The sequence below is a fragment of the Mauremys mutica genome, chromosome 16, assembly GCF_020497125.1.
Source record: "Mauremys mutica isolate MM-2020 ecotype Southern chromosome 16, ASM2049712v1, whole genome shotgun sequence".
In the NCBI taxonomy this organism is placed as follows: domain Eukaryota; kingdom Metazoa; phylum Chordata; order Testudines; family Geoemydidae; genus Mauremys; species Mauremys mutica.
In genome coordinates this window covers 27,008,894-27,034,761 of record NC_059087.1, presented here as the reverse complement: position 1 = coordinate 27,034,761, position 25,868 = coordinate 27,008,894, and positions in this window count along the sequence as shown.

Here is a 25,868-nt window from a genome sequence, read left to right as displayed (position 1 = left end):
GTCTGAAATGCTTTCCAATAAGGGGATAAATCACAGAGCCACAGAAATTAGAGATGGAAACGACCTATTAGGTCAGCTCGTCCATTTCTCTGCTAATGCAGGATAGCTTCCAAGTACACTATATTCTCTAGGACTCTGCCCAGTCAAACAACTTCAGGAAAATGGCTTCAACGAAGTCCTTTGTGGGACAATTCTATTCTGCAAGGGCAGATTATGTCATCATTACTCACCCTGGTGAGGAGTTACTTATTGGAGTGGTCCTTCTGACGTCACCGCCACTAGTCATGTGAGCAAGCGCTCACCAATGTGCATAAAGAGTGCACAATCTGACCCTCAGGGACACCACTGTTAGCAAGTGTTTCTTGAAATGCAATATTAGGTTAAATGGTGCCTGTAGAGGTGCGGACTCACCCCTTCCTCGCCTCCTACTGGTTGTCCTCCGGAATTAGCTCGTTCCAGGTCTGGAGTGCCCTCTGCAGGCTGGTGATCCGCCTGGCCTCTGGCCCCCGTGTCCCTCCCTGGACCCAGTGCCCTTTTACCTGGGGTGCTGCCCCCTGGCAGTAACCACTTTCTCTCAGGGTCTCCCCTCCCCGGGGAACCTCCACCCTCTATCCCCACCTCGCCTCAGTATATGGCTACTGCCAGTCATTGTCTAGCCCCACGCCCTGGGGCAGACTGCAGTATCAGCCACGCATCACAGGCAAGGTTGGGTTTGGACCTGCTGCCTTGGCCTACCCCTGGGCTGCCCTCTGCAACCCCCAGTACCCGTTGGCCCAATGCTAGGCCGCAGCCTGGGCCTTTCCAGGCTGGAGCTCCCCAGCTCCTCTGCCTTTCCCCAGCCCTGCTTCACTCTAGGTACCTTGTCTCCAGCTCCCTGCAGCCAGGCCCTTCTCCCTCTACAGCTAGAGAGAGACTGTTTGGGCTTCTGGCTCACAGCCTCTGATAGGGGCCAGCTGGGCCTGATTGGGGCATGGCCACAGCTGAATCTACTTTCCCCAATCAGCCCAGGCATCTTGCCCCAGCCACAGCCCTCTCCTGGGCTGTTTTAAGCCCTTCAGGGCAGGAGCAGGGGACCACCCTGCTGCAGTGCCCTTGATGTCAGTTGACTGAAGCCAGCGGAGTTGCGTCTTGCTTGCACAGGAACCATTGTGCTTAATTTCATATCATTCACCTTAATTATAATCGCCCCCTCTGGAGTACTCTAAAGAGTTCCTCTCTTACGGCAGTGTTCATGGGCCTGATCCAAAGCCCCTGGAAGACAATAGCATCAAGCTTTGGCTTGGAGCATGTGTCTTTGTACCATGGGCTCTTCCACTATAAAAGACCATTCCCCAAACTGCCTTTTAAAACGTATCCAGAAGTGGAGGGGGATAAGAAGAGACAGAACAAAACCCACATTTCCAAGCTCGGTTCCTAAAGTTAAACATCCAACTCCAGATTTAGGCACTTGAACAATCAGCCTGTTTTTCAGAGGAGCCGAGCAATTGCAGTGCCCACTGAAAGCCAAGAGTGGCAGAGTATACCTGGATTCACACCCCACACACTACTGTAGTAATGTTTGTACAACATGGGCCTTGGGAGGTACCATTTAAAACTCAGAAGTTGCTGATCAGTAACATCACAGTGCAATGCAGGTAACAGCGTGATGGGGGAGGTTATAAACAAGCTGAAATCAGTATGTTTTCCAGGGAAGTCTGGGGAGTGGCCAAAGCATTTCCTCAGAGACAAAGGGCAGGCTGACACCTCAGCCAGGTGTAAACAAGGCTGATGGACCATTACCTGCTAAGTGGTCATTCTCTGGCAGATAAAAAGGCAGGGCAACCCCCCCCCCAAACCCTCCCCCCAAACAAACAAAAAAACAAAACAAACCTCCATTGTTGGCTTTGTCTACACTAGCACTTTTGTCAGTAAAACTTTTGTTGGGCAGGGGAGTGAAAACACACGCACACCCTGACCGACATAAGTTTCACGAACAAAAGTGTCCGTGTGGACAGTGCCATGTTGGTGGGAGGTGCTCTCCTGCTGACATAGCTACCGCCGCTCATTGGGGGTGGTTTAATTATGCTGGCAGGAGAGTTCCCTCCCGCCGGCATAGAGTGGCTACACAGGAGACCTTACAGCGGTACAGCTGTGCCTCTGTAAGGTTCAGAGTGTAGGCATAGCCAAAGGAAGCAGCCATTGAACTCTGGGGAGGGAGTCTTGACCAGAAGCATATGGTCAGTCGGACTGCTGAAAGCATGTGGTGAGAAAACTTTGCTTTGAGTCTAATGTAGTTTGTTAAGTTAGGCACCAGTTGCATTTAATCTTTATTTTTCGTGTAACCATTTCTGACTTTTCTGCCTCATGACTTGTACTCACTTGAAATTGCTTTGTAGTTAATAAACTTTGTTTTATTGTTTTATCTAATCCAGTGTGTTCAATTGAACTGTCTGGGTAACTCCATTTGGGGTAACAAGTTTTGTGCATATTATTCCCTTAAAGGAATAACAGACTCAGTGTATTTGTCTTATCCAGGAGGGGGCTGGGCAGCACAGGACATACATTTTGGGGGATGGGGGCAGGAGAAATCTGGGACTGGGAGTGTGTTGGGGTCACCATATGGTAATTTTTAAGGCTGGTAAGACCCCAGGTGTGGCTGGCTGGCTGCAGCACACACACACACATAGCTTGGAATGACCTTCATGCTGGAGACTGTGAGCAGACCAGGTTGGAGGCTACAGAAGCAAGACATTGTAAAGGGCACCCCGGGTTAGAGGGCAGGGGTGACACAGCTACTCATTGGCCTGGATTGTATGTCACACCAGGACATGGGTTTAGATGCTTAGTGCTCAATCCTGCAAGGTGCTGAGTACTCTGATCCCAATGCAGCAATGCATGTGCTTCAGGCATATGATTAATCCCATTGAATTCAATGGGGCTCCTCATCCACTTGCAGGAAAGTACATGCTTAAGTGCTGAGCTGGCTTAGAGCCAGAAAGCTCAGCATCTGGCAGGATTGGGCTCTTCACGGAAAAAAAACAAAACACCCAACTTTGAAAATGGTGGTTTCAGTGCATCATTGTTATATGGTCTGTCAGTGGGTCAGACACTGGAATGGAACTCAGGAGCACTGGGATCTGTCCTCTGCTTGGCCATCGACCTCCTGGGTAACCTTCCGCCAGTCACTTCTCCTCACTATGCCTGTCTCCCCTTCCACCCGTTCTCGGCTTATCTAGTCAGACTGTAAGTTTTTCGGGGCAAGGACCATCTCTCACTATGTGTTTGCACAGCCCCTAGCATGGTCTCATTTGGGGCTTCTAGGCAAATACCAAATAATTAATTATAACTAAATTATTAATTAAACATTTAGAGCCAGACCCTCAGCTGACATAAGCCATTCACTGAACTCAGTGGAGGTATGTCCCTTTCCCTCAGCTGAACACCCAGCCCCAGGCAATCTGAAAAAAATAAAAATAAAAATGCACTCAACTATTTCACCCACAAAAGAGTGAGTTCCTTTGAAAACTGCCTCTAGGGCCTTTTGTTCTGTATGGAAAATTTAATTGCATATTGGAAAGTAAAGCAAGTTTGAAGGATCTGAGGAGAGGGCACGTGAACAAGGACAAACTAGTAATGCTTGTCCCTTGGAAAATTCCTCCTCTCACCTCCACTCAACCATCAGAGAGTTAGTGAAGAGGACGAAGGAGTGTGGTGGGGGGGAGGGAGAGAGAAGACACATACAAGTTAGCCAATGTTCAAAGGAACCTCCAGTTTGAAAGTTCACAGCTGAATATAGAGTCACGGCCATATTAACTTTCTCCCTGCGAGTTTCTGTGAAACCTCTGTTTTGGTCAGACATCAAGAACTAGAGAAAGTTGCTTAATAGTGTGGGAGGCAGCCAGGACTGACATTTCTAATTCACAGGCAGGCAGGGAGAATGCCTCTCTCTCCCAGATCCAGCATTGCTGGCGATTAAATATCACCGCTGAAGCTCTGCTAGAAATGGCAGGTCAAAAACATCCACCCCACTCCCTCCACCAACAAAAAACAACCTCACTGAAGGTGGCTATTTTAAAGAGATAGGGTCACAAAGTTCCAACCCCTACTTGCAACCTCTCACCTGCCCGCTTAAGTCGGAGGGTGTAGTTATAACATCCAAGGCCCAATCCAACCCATTCCTCTTGAAGTTGATGGCAAGACTCCCATTGACTTTGATGGAAGCAGGATTGGCCCCCTCTGACTTTAGTCCTTCTGTAGGATCGAGATTCTACTTTGCTTTCATTCTGCTGAGCGATGTCAGAGAAGGGAGGAGGCATATTTGGCAGAAGGGCTTAGCTAGAGAAGGGGAGGATTGGGGGAAAGAGAGAGAGAGAAGAGCAAACACAGGTCCATTAATCTGCAGTTAGTCTGCCTTTTCTGTTAGGAAGATGAACTTGATGAGTTAATTAAGCCACAGCCTGTAAAACCAGTTTATTTGCATAGCAAACTCCTGGGCCAGTGTGCTACGAGCAAGCATGTACGTGCAGACAATTCTAGGGAAATTACAGCCTCATTAATATGCTAATCTGGTTGCAGGCCTGGAACGAGTTTTGGGTTTGTGGTGCTTGGGGGTGGTGGGTGTTTGGTTGCCTAGCAACCCTTTTCTCCAGGTAACCCTTCTCTGGCTTGCCCTTGATATCCCCAAAGGATTGCGACGTGGAAAAGAGGTACGCAGGAAAAGAAGCATTTTGTTGTCACAGTGCAGTGAGCAAAGTAAAAGGCAAACACACAGAAGCCAGGGCGCACCAACGCGTGAGCACACACACAGAGCGTTCTATATGCACAAGTAGGCATCAGACATGCATTTTGTACATGTCAGTATATACCGTGTTCACCTCTCTCTCATGCACATACCATTAATATACACCCCCCAGATAGACAAGTACTCATCATGCCTTTACACAAAACATGCCCCAGGAACATGCCAGTTTGCATATGCTGGTTACATCCACAGGCCACAATGAGGCAATTTGTGTTCACATCAGAGACAAATTCCCAGAGTCGTACACCCCACCACACTTCAGCTGGTAAATCTGTGGGAAGGGCCTCTATGCTATGCTTGCCTGTAGCTGCAAACACACATCTCTGTCTCTGCCAGCCGCTCACCCTGAACAAGCAAGGCTCCAAGGGTCTCCATCCTACCTCCCTATTAACCCAGTTGCATCGTATTTTATAGTTGCTTCCTCTGCATTCATTTGCAGGTGCCCTGTTTTGCCATCCTCTCTCCTCCCCTGGGAGATGCTATTGTCCTTTCCCCCAACTCCTGCTGTCTCCCCATCATTCCTGCACACACGCTTCTCGGCCAGCTCTGCCGTCCTACTCGGATCACACCGCCCAACGCTGAAGCCCATCCTCTCTTCTGTCTCTCCCACAGTCCTCCTGCAACCCACTGGTCCTGATCCACAGAGGATATGAATGTGTTACGGTTTCATCTATGGAGCCTTAGCTGTTTCTCACTTATGTGACGGCTCTCCGACTGGGACTTGAACCAGAGGGCTTCCTGAGATAACAGCATAAGCAGCTACAGCTTTAGTTAAACAGCCAGGCTTCCTATGAATGGGCTGTAACAGATTCATACCTTGTGCTGATGAGGCCCAAGCGGGACCTGTAACACTCACTCAGCAGTGGGTTATACTAGCACTTTACCAGAGCAGTCCAGCTCCTACGTGTTTTTGCCCTACCTCTTGTTAATAGTTCCCACGTGGATGGTCTCCATGACCTAGAAATAGGGGGTATCGTGACAAATCTCTCATGTTCAAAGGCTTCCTTTCTGAAAAGGTCATCTTGATTTCCTGAGTATTAAGAATACAAGGTCCTCCGCTCTCCTGCTCCTAACAGGGGACACTCTCCCCCAAGGCCATTCAAACCTTTCTTGGGACACCTGATTTAATAGCAATGCTGTGTGTGAGCAGATGGAGACTTCTACTCTGGAGCCATTGTCAGAGCCTCTGTAACGAGGCGAGGTACACATTGTTATGTTCAGCTCACACACACAGAACAATCAGGTAAAATCAAACATTCCGGGGCAAAGCTTGCAATGTAACACCGCGGTGTTTCCTAGGATTCCGAATGAGAACACACAAGAATCCCAAAGCAGAGAAAACAGGCTGCTCCCTAAGGCAGAGAGGCACAATGCACCGCCCTTTGCTTTAAACTGAGTCTTTCAAGACGGACTTCACTCAGCGCCCCCTAGCCTGCAAGCAGGACCAGGAACCCCCTCTGCTCTTACAGGGATAGCTTTAAAGTCCAGCACCGTCCTCAGTTACACCAGACATGCAGACCTCCATTGACTCCAGTGAAGATTTTTCAAAAGCTGGGCCTTTTTGCCCTCAGTTTTAATTGCATCTGCCATTTTCCTCCTGCAACTATTTGTGAGTGCAACCCAGGTCACGGGGAGGTCTAAACGGGTGCATTCTGGTAGTTATTATAGGTCTAAATTACCCCAGACAAACAGATGAAAACCAGGGGAAGCACAAAGTCACGATATGTTGAGGGACAGGCTGAAAATGAGGCTCTGAGTAGAGACTGAGTAAAGACTTCAGGATTGGGTCTCTCGCTCTGTCTCCATAGCTAATCTCTAAACTCTTGCTAATTCTTATAGTTGCCTCTCAAAGAAGGATGATGATCTTGTGATTAAGATGTTCAACTTGGACTCAGCAGAGCTAAGGTCAATTCCTAGCTTTGCCACAGCCTTGATAGATGACCTTGGGCAAGTCCCTTAATCTCTCTGTGCCTCAGCTCCCCCCCTGCAAAATGGGGATAATAACCCTGCTTTGTTTATTTCAATTTTAAGCTCCTTGGGGTGGGGACTCGCGCACTAGGTGGCTGTCCAGCGCCTAGCACAGTGAGGCTTATAAATGCTATTGTAGTACAAATAAATAAGAATAATCTCTCTATGTTACAATGCAATATAAATACCCTGATATCCTCATGTTTTAAACAAGCAGCAAGGTCTCATGACTAACATAGAATCCCAGAAATGTCGGGCTGGAAGGCACCTTGAGATGTCATCATGTCCAGCCCCCTGTGCTGAGGCAGGACCAAGTACCCCTAGACCATCCCTGACAGGTGTTTGCCCAACTGTTCTTAAACACCTCCAATGATGGGAATTCCACAGCCTCCCTTGCTCCAGAGCTTATCTCCTTGCTGACAAGAATCTTGACTTATCTGAAATCAGCCCAGTGAGGCCTATTTTAAAGAAGGCGGGCTGTCCGGATCAGAGCCGAGCACCCTGACATTTCAATACTAGATGGACACAGCTTGTGCGACAGCTACTTACACGGGCTTGCTCATAAATAGGGGACGTCCGTCTCCAGCACTATCAATCCGTTAACCTTCATGAGCTCAAATATTTATTATTCATATTACCCCAAAACGTGTTAAAAGGATGAAAAAGAGGAGTTAATGTGCCAGCTCTTGCATCTACCTTTTAGCTTATTACAGTGCTAAAGCAGTATTAACATTTACCGTATATGAGCTCTGCTTCTCTTGTGCCTGAGGCCATGGGGTTTAAGCCAGTGCTGAAGTTAATAGTGAACGCTGGTTAGGAAAAGCCTATTATCTCATAAAGTTGGAATTTCACTTGGGTGGTAGCCATTGGCTCTCTCTCCGATCCAGAGGCAGTTCCATTCTCTCAACCCATTTACCTTTTCATCTCTCTCCCCCTCTTCCTTTCAAACTCTCTCTCTCTCACGCACACATATATTCAAATGGGAAACAGCAACAGAGGGAAAAAGTAGTGTTTTCCTTCTAATTATCGATGAATTAAAGAGCATCATTTTCACCAGAAGATAATTGGCTCAGTCTGTGGCCAAGAAAGCTCGTCCCAGTGACATCTCGGTATGATTCTAGGAGTGCTGCTGTAAATATTTCATAAGCTGGGACCTGTTCCATCTGCTGTCAGCCCACCATAGTGTTAGAGGTACTCAGCTTCTGGAGGTATCGTCATTTACAACCTAGACATACTGAGTGACCCAGCATCCTGGTGTTGATTAAGGTTGGATCCTCCATAACCTGAGCATCTTCTGTCTATGGAAGGGAATGATCTGAGTGTAAAGTACTGTTAAGGGGATTGTTGTTTTTGTCCTGAACTTGCTCTAGCATCAGTTCAGGAGGCTTTATATTCATAGAGGTTCTGCCCTTCATACCATATATATATATATATATATATATGCTCCACTCATCCATACTCCCTCAACTAGCCATTGTAACAGGAGATGCTCTTCCAGTTACGTGCTTTGCTATCTATCTATCTTGTCCAAATCATTTTGATATCTAGGCACCATTCAGCTCCCCTACATTACAATGGGCACTCAGAGACTACATGGAATTGACTGGGACATTCTCCACAATCTGTACATACAGCATGACTCTCCATGGTGTTTCCTATTGTCTAAATCTAATATATGAGCCCCCTAGCAATTCTTATGAGCCGGTTTGTTTCATTTTCAGGAAGATGGCTGTTATTCCTGAGGCCATGTGGCAAAGACCTCTTCACCTCAGAAGAAATGCTGCCTTTCAGTCCTCTTTATATCGACAATTGACTTGGTTCTGCGCTGTACGAAATTCTGTAACCAAGCTGGTCGGAAACGAGCTACGTAATTAGTTAAGTCTATACAGTGTCCTTTATGTGCACTCATCGAGACTGGTGGATAGATGTTGGACATTAGAAATGATCTGCTTTCTGAAGCCAATTGATTTCCCATTTTGGAGGGAAAATACCCACTAATTCTGGGACTATATGGGAAGAAATTGAAAGAAGAGCCACAAAAAGGACCGAGGGGTTGGAAGGACTGATGCAAGAAGGCAAACTACAAGCTCTAAAAACACTGGGCCAGGTCTTTAGCTGGTATAAATTAGTGTGGCTTGGTTGAGGTCCGTGGCTCTATACCAGCTGAGGGCCTGGCCCCAACAATTAGTTAACTAACGGCACCATGATAACCACCTACCAAACATTTGTAGGGCGCAAACACAAAGGAGGGAGAGAAATTTGTTTGGGGCAGTTCGAGGAATAATGAGCTAAACGGAACAAAGGGAAATTTGAGATTTTGGGGGGAGGGCAGGGGGAGGCTTTCTCAGCAGGTGGTCCGTGACTGTGGAATTTGCACCTACCAGAGAGCTGATGCCCAATCTTCCCATGCTTGGAGAGGCTTCAAAACTCACCTGTGGGTGGGTATTCCCTTAAGAGAGTTATGGAGTCACCAGGACCAAGAGCGGCACCAGGGTTTTTGCTGCCCTAGGCGGCAGCGCTCCTCCTCCGAACATTCGGCAGCGGGGGGTCCTTCCGCTCCGCATCTTTGGGGCACTTCGGTGGTGGGTCCTGCAGCGAGTGAAGGACCTGCCGCCGAATTTCTGCCGAAGACCTGGAGCGGAAGGACCCCCCCCATCGCCAAATTTCCACCCCGCAAATCCTGCCGCCTTAGGTGACCAGCTAGGCTCGCCTAGTGGAAGCGCCGGCCCTGACCAGGACAACGTTCCCTTGGTTACTATCTGGATCTGATACCTCCTTACTGTGCCACTACTCGCACTAAGTAATACCTCACTTCTAGACTGCTGCCGTCAGCTTCAGTGAGGCTACTCCTGCGAGCAAGTGCCAGCCTAGCCTGCTAGTAACATCAGGAAAACCTTCCAGGCAGTGAGACGTACTGGGGCCTGGCATATTGCCCCAAGGGAAGGGGTGGAAGCATCATTGCTTAAGACAGCCTGGAGAAAACACTGCATGAAACCCATTGTAGGGAACGGACCTTTTCCAGCAGGGAAATAGACTAGATGGGAATGAATAGATCTTTCCCATCTTCAGTCCCAGGCATTCTGTAACTCGTTTGGAGCCGGCTAAGGAAAAAATTAAAACCTTTGTTGCTTTTACAATTCACCCCTCACCACAGACGCCACAGCAACTATAGCAGCGCCTGGGTGGAGCTGGGGAAATGACGAGGCAGGGAAAGAAACGTTATCCTTTAAGAAAGCATAAATATTTCAGCTGTGTTTTGTCCTCTGACTTGTCAGCAGCGAGATGGAGATATTGATGGTGCAGCAGGGTGATTGACAGACTTAGGTATTGATGAATGGATTGCTGTAGTTTTTTTTTAAATCTGACAGCTGTTTCACAGCATGACTAGAGGCGGGGGCCCTGGAGAGGTACAAATGGTTCTCCAGCTGCTCAGATAGTTTGGTGCTGGGACTGGTATCTCTAGAGGGAGGGGCGGTGTTGTTTAGTGGGTAGCATGCTAGCCTCAGCCATAGCACACCTGGGTTCTGTTCCTGGCTCTATTCTGCTGCGGGACCTGAGGCAAGTCCTCTCCCCGCCGCCCTTTGTCTCTGTAGACTATAAGCTTTTTGGGGCAGGGACCAGCTTTTGCTATATGCTTGTACAGTGCCTACCGCTATGGGGCCCTGATCTCGGTTAGCACCTGGAGGTGCTACCATTATATAAATAACTGTCTAGAAGGGTTCTGGATCATATAACTACCCTTGTTTTAAGAGATTAATGTGAATGTTGCAATGGCATCACATAGTGAGTCATTTCTATTCTGGCTGTGAGGATCCTGAGAGTGCTGGATTTGTAGTTTTTGGGTCATAAGCCTTTAGCCTACCCCCTTCCATGGGGATCACTACAAGGGAGGCTTCTGCTGTAAGGGTGTCACTCCCTCCCTGTGCAGGGGACAGGATGAGGCCCATGCATCACTTAAGTCTGACTTATGCCCTGTTTTTAGGGTCTTGTGCTGGCCCTCCACACAGAGGTGAATTTCACCTTTGATGAGGACACTCACAAGAGAATGCCAGGAGGAATGAAAACAGGGCTGCAGCCCCTGCTCTGCATCATCTCAGAGCTCTCGCATGTCTCGTGCATTTTTATTTATTAATGTTGGCTCTCCATATGCACAGAAGGAGCAATTGCAGATCCTACTCAGTTACCATCTCTTTCCTAACCAGTTGTTAACCCATTGGTAACAAGCAATATCAACAGCCCACATATGCCTCCCCCCGCCCATGAAGCAGTCTCCTTCTGCAAGGGTTGGGAGAACTGGTAGGTCTTGCAGGTGCCCTGAAAGTTAACAGATTCTGGCTGTTGATCTAGGGAAGGGGAAGCAAATTCTAGATTCAAGGCCCCCACACTGAAAGGATTCTTCCACCAGGCCCTTCCCGGTTTAAATCAGGGGACTGATAGCGCGAGTGGCGCAGCTGGTCTCCACTGCAGTGGAAACACATGGCACCACTACAGGGACCATAACATGGCCTATCAGTGCATGTGCATGGAGGGGCACCACTAAGGAAGTTCAGGTCACATACTCACCTCTCTCCCTTGAGTCTGTCGGCAGGAGCCCAAGCTGAGATATTTTAGGATGGAAACAGGCTGAGGAGACTTCTGTGGATCTGCTCCATCTACGGAGCCCACAGAGTCATGCCCTGAGTGTTTTCAGTGACGGTGTGGAAGGCGTTAGATTGGGCACTGATTCTGAGTGAGGATCCACCCCAGACACAGCAGGGCAAGCTTCTCCCATACATTGTCCCTGACAAGAGGCCTAAACCTGACCAGGAAAGGCCACGTCTAGTAGGAGAGGGGACGTCAATGGTCACGGCCTAATCAATTCTTCCAACAGTGAGGCCACTCTCTGGCGTTGGCTTTGTGATGTGGATGGCTCTCTGTGAGGAACAGCTCTGAGAGCGCTGGCTTCATTTCACCTAGGCCATCCGATGGCAACGCCTTCCAGTCACTACCAAGCAGCCCTAGATTTGGCCTGGTGACCCAGAGATAAAAGTCTCTAAATCCCATTCACCAATCCCCTGAAGCCCCATTGTAAGTATATTTTAAAGATTTTCATACCATTTGGCCTTATTGCTGTATTTAGTAGTTTGTATCCAATGGCTGGAGTTCAGCCTTGTGAACTACGCCGACATTAAGGCCTATGTATCACTTAAGCCCTCCAAAGACAGCTTAAAGCAACGTGTAGGCCGTGCACCGTCTTCTCCGCACAAGATGAATTTCACCCTCCGTGAAAACAATTTGTCTCTCAACTCCACCTGTCCCCAGTCCTTCCTCTGGGTCATTTGGTGCCTCTTTGGATGTTGTGTTTTGACTGCCAGGTCAGTACCTGGTTAAGGGGATACGGCAAAAATCTTATTAAAAAAGATATAAGCCACCCTCACTCCATTTGCTGAAGCTTGGACTGGGGGTGGTGGTAAATTCCTTCAGAGATCTTCCCCCAGTGCAATAGTGGTGTGTCCAGGGCCAGCTCCGGGGTTTTTGCCACCCCAAGCAGCAAAAAAAAAAAAGGGGGGGGAAGCCGCGATCGCGATCTGCAGCTCTACTGCCGCCGCTTCAGTCTTTGGCGGCAATTCGGCGGCTGATCCTTCGCTCCGAGAGGGAGTGAGAGACCCGCTGCCAAATTGCCGCCAAAGCCCCGGATGTGACGCCCCTCACTGTTGGCCGCCCCAAGCAGCTGCTTGCTGGGCTGGTGCCTGGAGCCGGCCCTGGGTGTGTCTCCAGCTTGCCCACGAGAACGCAGTGCTTATGAGAGAGGAAGGAACTGAACCCCTGTCACCTAAGACTCTTCCTTTCCCAGAGCTCTGACTCCCCAGTGGCCGTAGGCATCCCCCAGTTCCCCCTGACACGGGTATATCGATTGCCGGCTGTGGTCTAGTGTTGGATCCTGGGGCATGTGACATAACAGGAGTCAGCGCTGAAGGGCCACCAGATCGTCTAGTTTGATTTCCTGCCTATCACAGGCCACTAACCCCCACCCAGTTACTTCTGCTTGGAGCCCAATGTCCTGGTTCAGGGTAAAGTTCACCATGACACCCCTCTTGACCACACGAGATTTCCCTTCACTAAAATGCATGCTGGAGCTAGAGGAAGGGTCCAGTGGCCTCATCATTATAAAGCCGATTTAGATTTTTCCTGAGGATTAAAGGCCTTTGTATAGGAGGCAGGATTCCCCTGGAGAAAGAGCAATATTATCTGGCAGGCAAACCGACTGAGAACGCCAGGCATTTTGTGGATGATGTTACTATTTCCCAAACAGTTGGCTGTAACAGCACCGGCTAGCCCCTTAAATCCATTCACGTCGTGGAGGGGACTTTGTGAATCACTGTCTAGGGCTGATGCCGTGGCCCTCCCAGTCTGTGCAGACATTGCAGCACCGAGCCAATCCCCCTTCCCCCTCCTCTCTGCTTAATCGACGGGAAGACGACCAAGTCGGAAAAGCCAGCCTCGCTTTGGCAAGCACCTCGCCCACCATTGCCAAGCCGCGAACCCCGAGTCCAAGGCTGCTTGGCTCGGAGGCTCAGCAGCGCGCCTCACCCTTTGACGAATCCTGGCGTTTGCAAAGTTATTATACCTCATTATGAATTGGATTTTAATCTACTGTAAATAGTCCTACCATTATAGTGTCATAAGAAGCAATTAGCCCCCCTCCCTTGCTTCAATGCATGAGGGGCAGGCTTTAATATCACTGAACTGCAAGGGCTTGCTGTGGCTTCAGCACACATATGTGACAGAAGAGGTGTCGCTATTGGATTAACCCTTTCAGTGCTGGTAAAATTCACCCCCATCCTAAAACATTCCCCCATCAATGTCACTAGGATGTCACCGAAGCCATGTGACTCTTTTGGGGGCCGACGCAGGGAATCTGTTGGGCCGTGCGCTGCAGTGTTGCGGGCAGTCTTCTTCCCTAGAGTGGCTGCAGTTCAAGCAGTTGATAAATTGTGGCTTCTCCGGCATTGCCTTTAACCTGGTCACAAAGGGGATTATCGGCTGCAGGGGTGAGAGGCATCTGGAGGCCGGTCCCTTGCTTGCTGCTTAAGGCCTTGGGGCAATTATTTCCAATCTCAGTGAAGCTTTCCTCCTTTGTGACCTGGAGGAAATTCCTGGCTGGAGCTGGTGTGCTTCACCTGGTTATAAATGAAGCCGACCCCGTCTCGGGGACTGCGTCAGTTGAAGCTCTGGAGGGGGAGCTGGTGGGGGTGCATCAGGAATGTTCCCATTGTGTAATGCCGCATTATTAATAGCAACCCACACTGGTGGGGTTTGAATGCCCCTCAAGCAGCTGAGAAATAGAATTATTTTCCCCTCTCCAAACCATTGCTGCAGAGAGCCAAGGTTGCTCTTTCCCTCTTTAATTTGTACCAGGGTAGAGACTAGCCGCCGGTTGAGCTAGGAGCTGCACACACACACACACACACACTGACAAACAGTCCCTGCCTCAAGAGCTTGTAATCCACATAGACTATGGGCACATCGATGCTTTGAACTGTGGGCGTGATTCCCGGCTCGAGCAGACGGGTCCGTGCTCGCTCTGATCGAGCCAGTGATCTAGAACCAGAGCGTAGCCGCGAGGGGGTAGCCGCCCCAGGACCGTCTTGTCTGAGACACTAGGTGTGTACTAAGGGCAGCTAGCCCCTCCCACTGCTTGTGCCACCCTGGCTACGCTGCTATTATTTGCTCACTAGCTTGAGCAGAGCTCGCGTGTATACGTCTCCTTCAACTGGAATTGACACCTCTACCTCAACCTGTAGACATGCCCGAAGAGCAGGAAGGGAATGACTCACCCAAGGTCGCACAGTAGAGCTGGCAATGGACCCAGATCTGCCAGTTCCTAAGCTGGTCCCTACACCACTTACTCCCTCTTCCCAGGCACCTACAAAAGTGAATTTTAATGCCAGTGACTAGACACTGAACATCTCTACTCGTGCCCACTATGGCAGGAACGTAACAGATATGTAGTCACATTGCTTAATGATTTAGTTGGGGTTGGTCCTGCTTTGAGCAGGGGGTTGGACTAGATGACCTCCTGAGGTCCCTTCCAACCCTGATATTCTATGATTGTACAGGTAGATGCTCAGATACAGCAAGATGCGCATCCTAGAAGAACCTATCTAGAGCAGAATGCAAGCTTCTCGCTGTACCACCACTGCCAATGCTTCTCCAGCCTGCCCTGGAGGTGAAAGGTGAGTTTGGTGTCTATGGTCATTTCAGTCCTGGGATTCACTAGGTGCAAATTACTGCCAATGGGGGCGGGTAGCTTTTCTTTCCTCCGTGGGCCGTGCAATCGCTATCCATGTGAATAGCAGCCTCATTGAAATCCACTTGCAAAGGATCAGGCCCCAATACCTCCCCAATCCTTTCTCTCACACATCAGAGACAAACAAGCTACTTTTAATGACCTGAAACTTCTCCTGGGTGATTGGGCCAGCTGTTTTCACACTGCCTGCAGGTTTTTTGGTGACTTATGCTTGGCGCTAACTGAAAAGTAGCCAAATCCCGCAACGAAGCCTCAGGGCTCCTCTACAAACAAAGTGCTGCCGCTGTAACACGTAGTGAAGACATTACCTATGTCGATGGCATAAGTACGTCATTTCTCCGAGAGGCGGTAGCCATGTTGACGGAAGAAGCCCTTCTATTGACATAGTGCTGTCTACACCAGGGGTTAGGGTGATACAACTACGTCGCTCAAGGGGGTGGAAAATCCACCCCCCTGAGCAATGTAGTTATTCCGCCATAAATAGGTAGTGTAGACCAAGCCTTAGTCCCTGGCTGTGTGCACCTGTAACCTGGGCTCTGTTAATTCAAGAGGTCACAAGAGGCCGTAACATTTGTACACCAGCTCCATATACTTAACCCTTTGTTCCCAATGCACACGACTCACCTCTGTGCCCAGAACAGTCCAGTGACCAACAGAGTCACAGCGATCCCTCCCTTTCTTTACACATAGGCTCCTCTCCTGGGTCCCTACCCTGCCTGTCCTACATCCCCCATCCCACTGGTGCTTCTTCCAACGCCACCCACACAGTGCAGTCGGTTGCTCTTCCAACATGCATGGTCCTTAGCTTGCAGCACCTCCCCTAGGCCAGCTGGGGCAACTACAGCTGCCAAGGGTGTGTGATCTAGCAAGGTGCACCTCCAGGTATTTCTGCCCACTCAGGCCCCCTTGTTGTATTGTTTGCTTGCTTCCAGAGCTAGAGCATCCAAAATCACCTGGCTCAAGGCTTGAGGGCCCTGGTTTGTTAGGCTCTGACTGACCAAGAAACAAACCCTGAAAGGCTATATGGGTTAACACACACGTTTCTGACCACAACATACATTTAAGTGACATCTCCTGAAATGAACTCAGAGGCCTCCTTCTATTCTTCCAGGGACATTTGTCCACATCATTTGGATGACTTGACCGTGGATGGCAAGGCGGAGGATGGGGACAGAATGCTGGGAGCGACAGGATTGACAGGCACCAGCAGAGCGGTGTGTGGGGAGCCCAGAGCTGGGAAAGTGGGGAAAATGCAGATGGTTAATAAACACGGATGTTTATTAAAGAGCAGTGTGGGGACTCAGCATTGGAAAAGGCGGGTGTGGGAAGCTTGCATCATGCCTGCCTGTGGTATGCCATGTGCTTGGCAGGCTAGGATTTAATTATATGCCAGTGGCTCTGATTACAGCTGGTTGAAGAGTTTGGTGCAGTGATTCCCAACCTGTCCTTATAATAGTAACAATAATACTAATGCTGCACTTTTCATCAGTAGCTGTCGAAGTGCTTTACAAAGGGAGGCCAGGATCATTACCTGCATCGTACAGAGGGGGAAACTGAGGCATGGATGGGGGGATGTGACTTGCTCAGAGTCACTCTGTAGGTCAGTGCCAGAACTGGGAACAGAATCAGGTTTCCTGAGTGCCACTCCACTAGGCCACACTGCCTCCCTAATTGATTTGGGTATCCCAGTGTAGATGACCCCGCTATGCCAAATGACCCAGAACAGGGCTCTGACCCAAATGACGCAGGGCTCACTTTGTTAAACCAGAGGAGAGCATCAGGTGATCTCAATGGAAGCAGTGAAACTGGAGAGGAGGTGCGGGGGTGGGGGGAGGGTCAGAACTCAAGTCCCAAGCTCCTTGGACGCCGTGGTTGGGAGTGCTGTGAAGACTGCCCCTTGGGGAAGGGGACGGGGAAAGACAAGGGCTCATCAGCAGCGTGCCCATAGCAGCTGGAGTGGAAGCCGTGTCCAGCCTGCTACAGGAAGGGTTGCTGGGACACAGGAGAAGCAGGAAGGAGTAAAGGGCCCTGGTGAACAGCACACTCCTACTGTGGGGTCAGCAGCACCAGGCTGTGTAAAACCGATGCCCTCTCAAAGGGAGGCCATTTCCAACCCAGAGGTGTGGAATCCCTGCAGCACCATCTCTCCTCGCGAGAGGCACAGTGGTGCCGATTGCTTGATACTATGGTGTCCCTAGCAAGGATATCCCAGTCCCAACTCTGGGCCTGCCTCGCTACTGCCTAGCCTCTACTGCAGCCACCTGTGTCGTTTGAGTGTAAACACCTCGCTCTGATTTGGTGGCGTTTTACTTCCACTCTGCACAATTGTGAATGGCAGCAGGAGATTGTGGAGGGTCTCACAGGGAGCCAGTAGACTTCTTCCTTCCCACCCCACACAGCAAAGGGAGCGTCATCTAGTACTGCGCAGCACTGGGAGTCAGGACTCCTGGGTTCTACTCCTGATTGGCTGGTTATCTTGGGCAAAACCACTTCCATGCCTCAGTTTCCCCCTTTCCAAAAAGTGGGTGACATGCTTCAGAGGAGGGGTGGGAGGCTTGATCCATCCATGTGTAAAGAGCTATATGGTTCTTGCGTTAAAGGGACGACAGAAAGACGGGACTCACAAAGCTGCCTAGAGTTGGCTTCCCAAATCTCATTAATTTAACATGGGACCTAGGTATCCAAATCCTTCAGGCAGCTTTGAAAAAAATCTCAGCCAGAAGGCAATATCGTCACTGGGAGCGCCAACATTCACCGGGAGCCAGATCCCTGGCGGTAGCACACAGGGCACACAACAGACAGAAATGCATCCGCCTGGGCCGGATGCACCTCTCATTTTTACTAGCTTTACTCCATTGGCTTCAATGGAGTCGCTTCTGATTTACACCGGATTCAGGCCCTGGGCTGGGATTGGGGGCTCCTGGGATTGGCTCTGTGGGGCAGAGATCTCAACACAAAAGCTGCTATGGGTCCTGGGGTACGTGGGTAAAACAGAATTCAAAATCCCGGGTCAGCAGCTTTTAAAGCCAGACCCGAATTTTTCCAGGCCTTTGTGGATGAGAGAAATTGTAGAAGGGAGACCACAAATTTCCTGCATCAGGCTAGGAGGAAGGGTGGGGGCTAGGAAGAAGAAAAGGCTTTAAAAAAAAAAAAGGGAGCAGCTTTGTAATTATAGAGTAAGAGGCAGTGATAAAATGATAATGGGAGAGTTTTGACCCGGGTTAACCAGTTCTGCAGAGCTGTGAAATAAATTTAGCAAGAGAGAGAGGGCAGGGGGCTCCCAGCCTGGGTTACAGCTGAAATGCTGGTTTCACAAACAAGACGTAAATTGGATGCAAACATCTAATTAACCTCCTTGCTTATTTTCATTCAGGAAGGAGACAGATCCCAGTCAGAGCCAATACCATTACAGTGTCTCGCTTCCCTCAAAGGATGGAAGGCACTGGGCTTTAAATACAATTTGGTATTTTCTCTCTCTCTTGTCGCTACCTGGCTAACTATGCATTTATACTGCACGTAACACTGTGACACCTGTGCTCCTCTCTTCAGCCCGTCCATCTACCTACCTAACCACCCAACTTTCAACTCCGTCGGTTCTGAGAGCACCTTTCTTTCTTACAAGATCTTGGGAAACCAGGACGCTAGAGGCAGGGGGAGTATTCTTTTAAAAACCCCTTCTCTCTCCCCACCGTGTCGGTGGGAGCTGCTGTGTAGCGTTTAGCTGGGCTGTGCCTCTGTCCTGGAACAGGGACGAGCATTGGGGTTTCTCTCCAAGTTCCTCTCGTGGTTAGTTTTAGCTGGGAGTTATTGGCGTGAGTTTCAGCGCGGGGTGGGAGAAGCCATACAAATGTCCACAATAAGCTTCCCCACCAGGTCAGATCCTCAGCTGGTGTAAATGGATGGCACCCCAGTGCTACACCAGCTGAGAACCTGGCCCAATATCTCTGAGAAAACAGCAAGCCTGGAAAATGACTCTTCTCCCCCCCATCCTCCCCAGGCTAAAGGCTGCTGTTGTTATACCACAAGGCTATTTATCAGCTTGAGGTCTAGTGTTCCACATGGATTTTGGAGGTGACCCCCCTCTGGCTGTGTCCCCCCCCCACCTCTGCCTTCCCCTCACCCAACCTCTTGTCTTTTTCACCCCACCTCCCCTAGGGGCATTCAGCCAGTGAAAATGGTCCCCCGGCAGCAATGATGAAGATGGATGCGTGATTGATTCTCTCGACTCTACCTCCCCCAGCCCTCCCCGCTTTCCATGCCCTTCTGGCAGAAAATTAAAAGGCTATTTGTTAAAGGGTGAAAGCCCTCAGGTGCGGCCCCCGGCTGGACAATTTGTCTCCATGAAAAGGATGCTATTATGAGAAAGGCTGGCTGCAGGAGGAGGGCTGGGGGAGTTTGCCAGGATCGAGAGGAGAGGGAGAGAAGGCTGCCACAGGAGACAATGGCCTTGGCGTGGGGAGGGGGGCAGCAAGCCGGCGATTGCAGAGGCTTGCCATCGCTCTTGGATGGTCTGTCATCTGGCGGGGGGGGGGAGGTGCGTTGTGGGGACGGAGGAAAGGGAGAGCCATGTGCTCACACAAGTGGGGCCCGTTCTCTTTTTAGGAGGCCTGCCACAGAGCAGAAGTGTGTCCTGCCAATCCCAGCCTGTCCCCGGCGGCAACGCTGCAAAGAGCTCTCTGTGTGGACAGGCTGCAGCAGGAGGGTGGGTGGGCAAGGGGGAATGCCGTCTCGCCTTGCCCCTCCTGGCACCCCCCCCCCCGCATTGGGGTTCAGTCGATGAGAACACAAAGGGCCGGGGAGCACCAGGGATGCGCCATTCAAACGAATGAAGCTGTTCTCTAGCATCCATTCCCCGAATGAGCTGCCTCAGGGCTCCAGGCCGTTCTTTCCATTCCCAGGTGGCTGAGCATTTGTGTGCCGAGTCAGCAGCTCCTGGGCTATTGTCCTGCCACCCCCATCCCCTCTGCACCATGGGCACTGCCCCACCCATCTCAAACGCCCTCTCTTCACTCACTGCCACCCCTTCTGCCATGCTGCGCTTGCTGCTCTGTGCACGGAGACATCCTCTCACTGGGGCTTTCAAGCCTCCTGCATGTTACCCTTGTCCCATAGACTTAGTTCATCTCCAGGCCTTTGGGGCTTCTCCAGAGGGAAAGGATGCCTTTCCTTCCACCACACATCTATCCATCCCTCCCATATCTCCCCCTCCATCTACCTTAGCATTTCACCCCTCCACCCACCACCAGCCTACCCGGGCACCTTCCCTGTAGAATAGCAAAGGCCCCAGTGGACATTATGGAGTCTCTGGCATGTTACCGTTTTCAGGGTGAAAGTGTTTGAGGTAGGGGTTGATTTTTCAGCTGACTGGTTGGTTTCAGAGTTAGTTTCGTTCGAGGAGGCAGCTTGCATGCAGGAGGTGATCCGTGTTGTGTGGATCATATGGTGGAAAGGCCTTTTCAAAGATGGTGGCTGTGCAGTGTTTCCTAAAGACAGCCCGAGGCTGGATTGGCTCAGTCTCCTCTGGAAGGTTGTTCCATTGCTGGATCCCCCCGGAGAATGTTTTGTCTCTAGCTCTCACCTGCTTCAACCTCGACTTAATCCCAGGGGTGAGGCCCTTCAGGGCTCAACCTCTTTTGCAAGGATCAAAATCAACTCACCTTCCACCTAGGTGACATTGGCTATTTTCTGTGTTTTTCTAGTGATTTTCCTCTTCTGTATTTGAAGAAACACGACATTGCGTCTCAGGTGATTTTCTGGACAAGCAGGCATGGAGCTCTGAGCTGGGAGGCAGTTGATTTGGAAGCAGGGACTCCAGTCTGAGACAAATCCAATGGAGAATCACTGCTAAGTTATACAGTTCTGGCCTTTTAATAGTGTCTTAGTGGAATTTTGCTAACTTACAACAGCTGACTTCAGCGGAGCGGTATCTGGCCCCCTCACAGAATGAAACAACTTACCAGTGAGTTTCCTGCCTCTGAGCTCCATTTACTGTCCTATCGCAGCTGAGTGCTGCTGCTTTCCCAGAAGAGAGTTTATATGCCTAGGTGTGCCCCATGACCCTGCTTCCTGTTTTGGGAAGGGTGCTCCCAGTGAGACAGAAAACCCCACGAGGAGAACAGTGGTTCCCGCCAGCCTTGTTTTCACTACACTTGCCCTCCTAAAAGTGTCCCGCCATTGCTACCACTGGCCTTTACCCCTTCTTTATCCCAATGCCTTTCCAGCTCACGCAGCCAGGGTTTGGGTTCCATCTGACCTGAGCTGGCTTTGAAGTGGTGACCTACTCCTGAACCTATGGGCCAGCTCTTTAGTGACTCATTCATGATTCGAGGGCTGCTGACAGCAGCAGCACCAGAAAACGTGCAGGCCGCTCCAAAAACTGTCCAAGTTACAACTCCCTACATCTCCTCCAGAACGACAGTGAGCAACTTAATCAGCAACTCTGAAACGTCTCAGCGCATGGCAGGATCGAGCCCTTTCATTCTAGCCTGAGCCCAATGGCCTCCAACAACTCCAGATAGAAAATCAAGGGGTAAAGGTCATAGTGTACCCAGAAAAAGGAGGTCCAAGCTGAACTTCGTAGATCCCAGTGCATAAGAGAGAGCTACTTATATGCCAAGCTTACACTACAGAGGAGTATCCAGCTACCAGAAGTGTGGTTTTAACTAGACACACGTTCTCATCTTTATAGGCAGTGGATGTATAAATATACACTGCACTCTCCTGTTTGCCTTTCTTGTATCACTAGCAAGGGAAAGGAAAACAGGAGCGCTAAAAGGAGCACTCCTCACTCTGCTGTAAGAATAGCTGTTGTGTAAGAGCTCCCTGAATGTCCCCATAGGATACTCTACCCTGCTTGGAGTAATTATTTTGAAATAAAGTCATTTTTGTCCTGGGGTGGAGTGTCCACCTGGGGTACTATTCCAGAATAGCTGATTCTGCAATATGCTGGTCAATTTCCCCATGTAGACAAGGTCTCTATGGACCCTCCTGCAGATCGCAAGCAGGTAGGTGCGAACTTCTGCAAATGGAGGCGTAGCCTCAGCAAGGGGCTGACAGGTGTCATGGGGTTAGGCGAGTGTTTGTGGCTGCACCTTGCTTGCCCTGAGCAAAACCCACTTGCTATCTCCCTTTCCATCTCTTCCCCCGGAAGGGGACCGGTGTTTACTTGCTAAAGCCAGGAAGCAGGTGGCAAGCCTATGCAGAGAGAATCCCCCTGAACTCAGCTATGTATTCAGGGAGATTGGTTTGGGGAAAAAAAACTAATTAAAAATGCTGGGAGAACATGTTGCATTTTATTTTATTTTTGCAGTTTCATGGCAACCGAAAGAACCATCTTGATTCTTTTCTTGATTTCTCCCCGTTCTCCCACTGCCCTCGCTACGCTGTAGAGTCTCTTGCTGCTGCACTCCAGTTTGTTGGCGCTAGAAGAACTGCTGCCTTTCTAAAACACGTAGCAGAGGATGACTAGCCATTACAGAACATGCTGGCAGGACAGCAAGTTGGGTGATGTCTGAACCACCATAAATTGTAGGGTCTTGAAGCTTGCTATGCAGAATATTAGTATCTCCCCATTACCATGTGGTGGCAGAACAGAGCCCTCAGAGCTTGGATGCTGAGATATTCATAATAAACTCTGCTAGCCCGGGCTCCCTGTGTCTGATGTATTCCCATGTTGTCTCATTGTATACCTAGACTGTATGTTCTTAGAAGCAGCATTGTGTGTGTGTACAGTGCCTAATAGAATAAAAATAAACAGTGTTTTTCCATCATCATACCTCAAAGCACTTTACCAAGGAGGCCAGTAGAATTATCTCCATCTTACAGATGTGGAAACTGAGGCACAGAGCAGGGACATGACTTGCCTATGGTTATCCATGGAGCTAACGGTAGGGTTGGGAATAGAACCTGAGTGCTAGCCCAGTGCACTACCCACTAGGCAACACCATCTCCATAGTGGGTTTGGGTATTCCCACTAGTACTGAGCTGAATTTTCCATATGTGCCAGACGTGCTCAGAACCCACTTTGTTAAGACCATTGGGAGCTCTAGGTGAAAACAGGCCACAATTCAATTGAAGAAGAGCGGGGGAATCTGAACTCAAGTCCCAAGCTCCCTGAGACAGAGTGGTTGGGAGTGCTGCAAAGACTGCCCCACGGGAAAGAGAAGAACAGGGGCACAGCAAGTGCTTCAGAACCAGCCACTGTCAAAGCTCAGGTTACCTTCTGAATGCCATCCCTTTTACTGACGCCCAGAGCTTGCATGTGCACAGTGAAGTGCTGTCTGAACCTCCTCCAGTGGCCTTCCACATTTCAGCTCTGCGGGAGTGTTAAACTGCTCCATTGTGGCACCCAGGGTATTTTCTTAATTGCTTCTTACCCTTGGTACCATGTAACATTCAGTGATTACTCAGGCCTAGCATCTCAAAGGTCTTTAAGCTCCTAACTCCCCTGAAACCTAAAGGAAGTTAGGTGCCTAAATACCTTGGAGGATCTGGGCCTCACTGCTTAAGAGATCTCTTTATTTTGTGTCTAGTTCCAACTGGCTGCTCAAGACAGCAAAAGCTTCTGTGGGCCAGTGGATTCTCACCAGCCTCAGGGAGATTGGTAGATGATCACTTAGGTGACACGCTCTTCTGGCTAAACCCCATACCCCACAGCTTCAAATATCCCCAGAGACCCCAGGCTCCTCCCATTCCCAGCAGCCTCGGAGCCGACTGGCTAATTGGAATCAGATGCTTGTTGTTTCCTCCACCCTCATTGTTGCAACTTCATAGTGCTCCTCCCAGTCTCTGTGTCTGGGAAGTTCAGCCCTTAAAGGGACTGCCCTTAATACTACAGTTCCTTTGCCATAAACTCAGCTGACCAGTTTCTCAACAGGGGTAAATCAACGTGGCTCCATTGATTTCATTTACACCAGATGAAAATCTATCCCAAAAACTGCAAGTCGGAAATGCAGTGTCTGATACCCGAATAGAACCTAGAGTAGATTTACAAATAACTGCAACTGATGAATCTAATTATTGTAAAGTGGGTGAATATAAAAGTTCCAATCAAAGGTGCTGCATTCCTTTTGTGGGCATCTGCTTTTACGTACCCAAGGATACCCGGGTCCTGACCAGAAATTCAATCTGAAATCCAGCAGAAATAGATTACAGCATCAAGTTGAATGATTCAGCACTTCTGAAGCTAATGATTTACGGTACTGATGCTCAACTTTTAACCACCAGAGAGCCACTTGCTCATTGAAAAGAATTGCAGGGAGCAGCAAAGTGAATGAAATTGTATTTTTACATGCTAAAGATACTATCACCCACACAACAAAATAAAGGGCATAATATGAGTGAAAGTATTAAGGTAGAAGTTTCCACTAACCTTTATTGCCTACTAACACAAAACAGAGCTAACACAACTGAAGGTCAATGTGTTTGTGTCTTTGTTTGTGTATATTTATATCTTAATATAATATAAATTAAATATATGTATATGTATTCTTCTCTTTCTGAGGATAAGACTTTTTTAGACAACAGGACACACGTAAAACTTTACTATGAGCTCCCCAAGAGAAGAAGTCTACATGTTGGGCTATGAAAAGCTACACGCAGCATTTTCAATACCTAAACCCATGTCTGACTCTCCAACACCCAAACACTTGAATCTCTCAGCATCTGAATCTCCACAAACCTAACCCACAGTTCAGCCCCCATCTGAGTTTTTAAACACCCAAACACCATGCAGGATGGCCCAACATGTGAAAGCCAAACATCTAAATACGAACCTGAGTTTGAAACACCGTGACTCTCCAGCAGAGGTGTGCACAGGAATTTAAATTTCATTGCTTTTGGAGGGGCACGACCTGTGCCCCCATGACCACTGTGCCGCCAATTACTGGGGAGACCCATGCTCCTGCTTGCCCCACCTTGTGCACCCCCCCTGCTCTCCAGTGACAAAGTCTGACATGCATCTCCAACAGCTAACGTGAAACTTTGCTCTCCAACCAGGGGCGGCTCCACACTCCAGCACGCCAAGCACGTGCTTGGGGCGGCATGCCGCGGGGGGCGCTCTGCCGGTCGCCGGGAGGGCGGCAGGCAGCTCCGGTGGACCTCCCGCGGGACCTCCTGCGGGAGGTCCACCGGAGCCGCGGGACCGGCGACTGGCAGAGTGCCTCCCGCGGCATGCCGCCCTGCTTGGGGCGGCGAAATGTCTAGAGCCGCCTCTGTCTCCAGCCTCTGAAACTCACAACTCTCTTCAGAGTCCCCGATCTGATGACTTTGCATCAGAAATGTTCCTTGAGTCGTTTAAATGCATTCTCGTTCTTTTACACCTAAGGGATCAGAATGTATAAGGCCAAAGACAGCGACCCCCTATTCCTTTCAATACCAAGCTGGCTTTGTAAAAATAAATGTTTCCTTTGTTCAGCTGTAGCTAGACTTGATCCCTGACTCTTGACACAAAATCTCTAGCATGTCCCTGGTCCTAAGTTTCTTTTGTTCCCTGCCAGCACCGCTCTCCCCAATTTAACTGATGAGATTTGAGAGGGATGTTCTAGCAGCCCAGATCCTAAAGCCTCTTTGACCTGAAACATCCCAGGCCACCATCAAGGTGGAAACCATGAACTGATGTGGCCAGCAGCCAAATCCCCTGGAAGGTTCAGAGATCCAAGTCATCTGCACCTTACACAGAAAGAAAGGCAAGCATCTTCTCAACAAAAGAGAAATTCTTTTGCAAGGGAGAGAAAGAGCAAGGCAGAAAGAAAACAAAAGGGTTCCAGAGAGAGATGAACTCTGCCGCTTGGCTCCCGTCTGCAGGTGATAAGATTGATGGCCCTGTAGAGA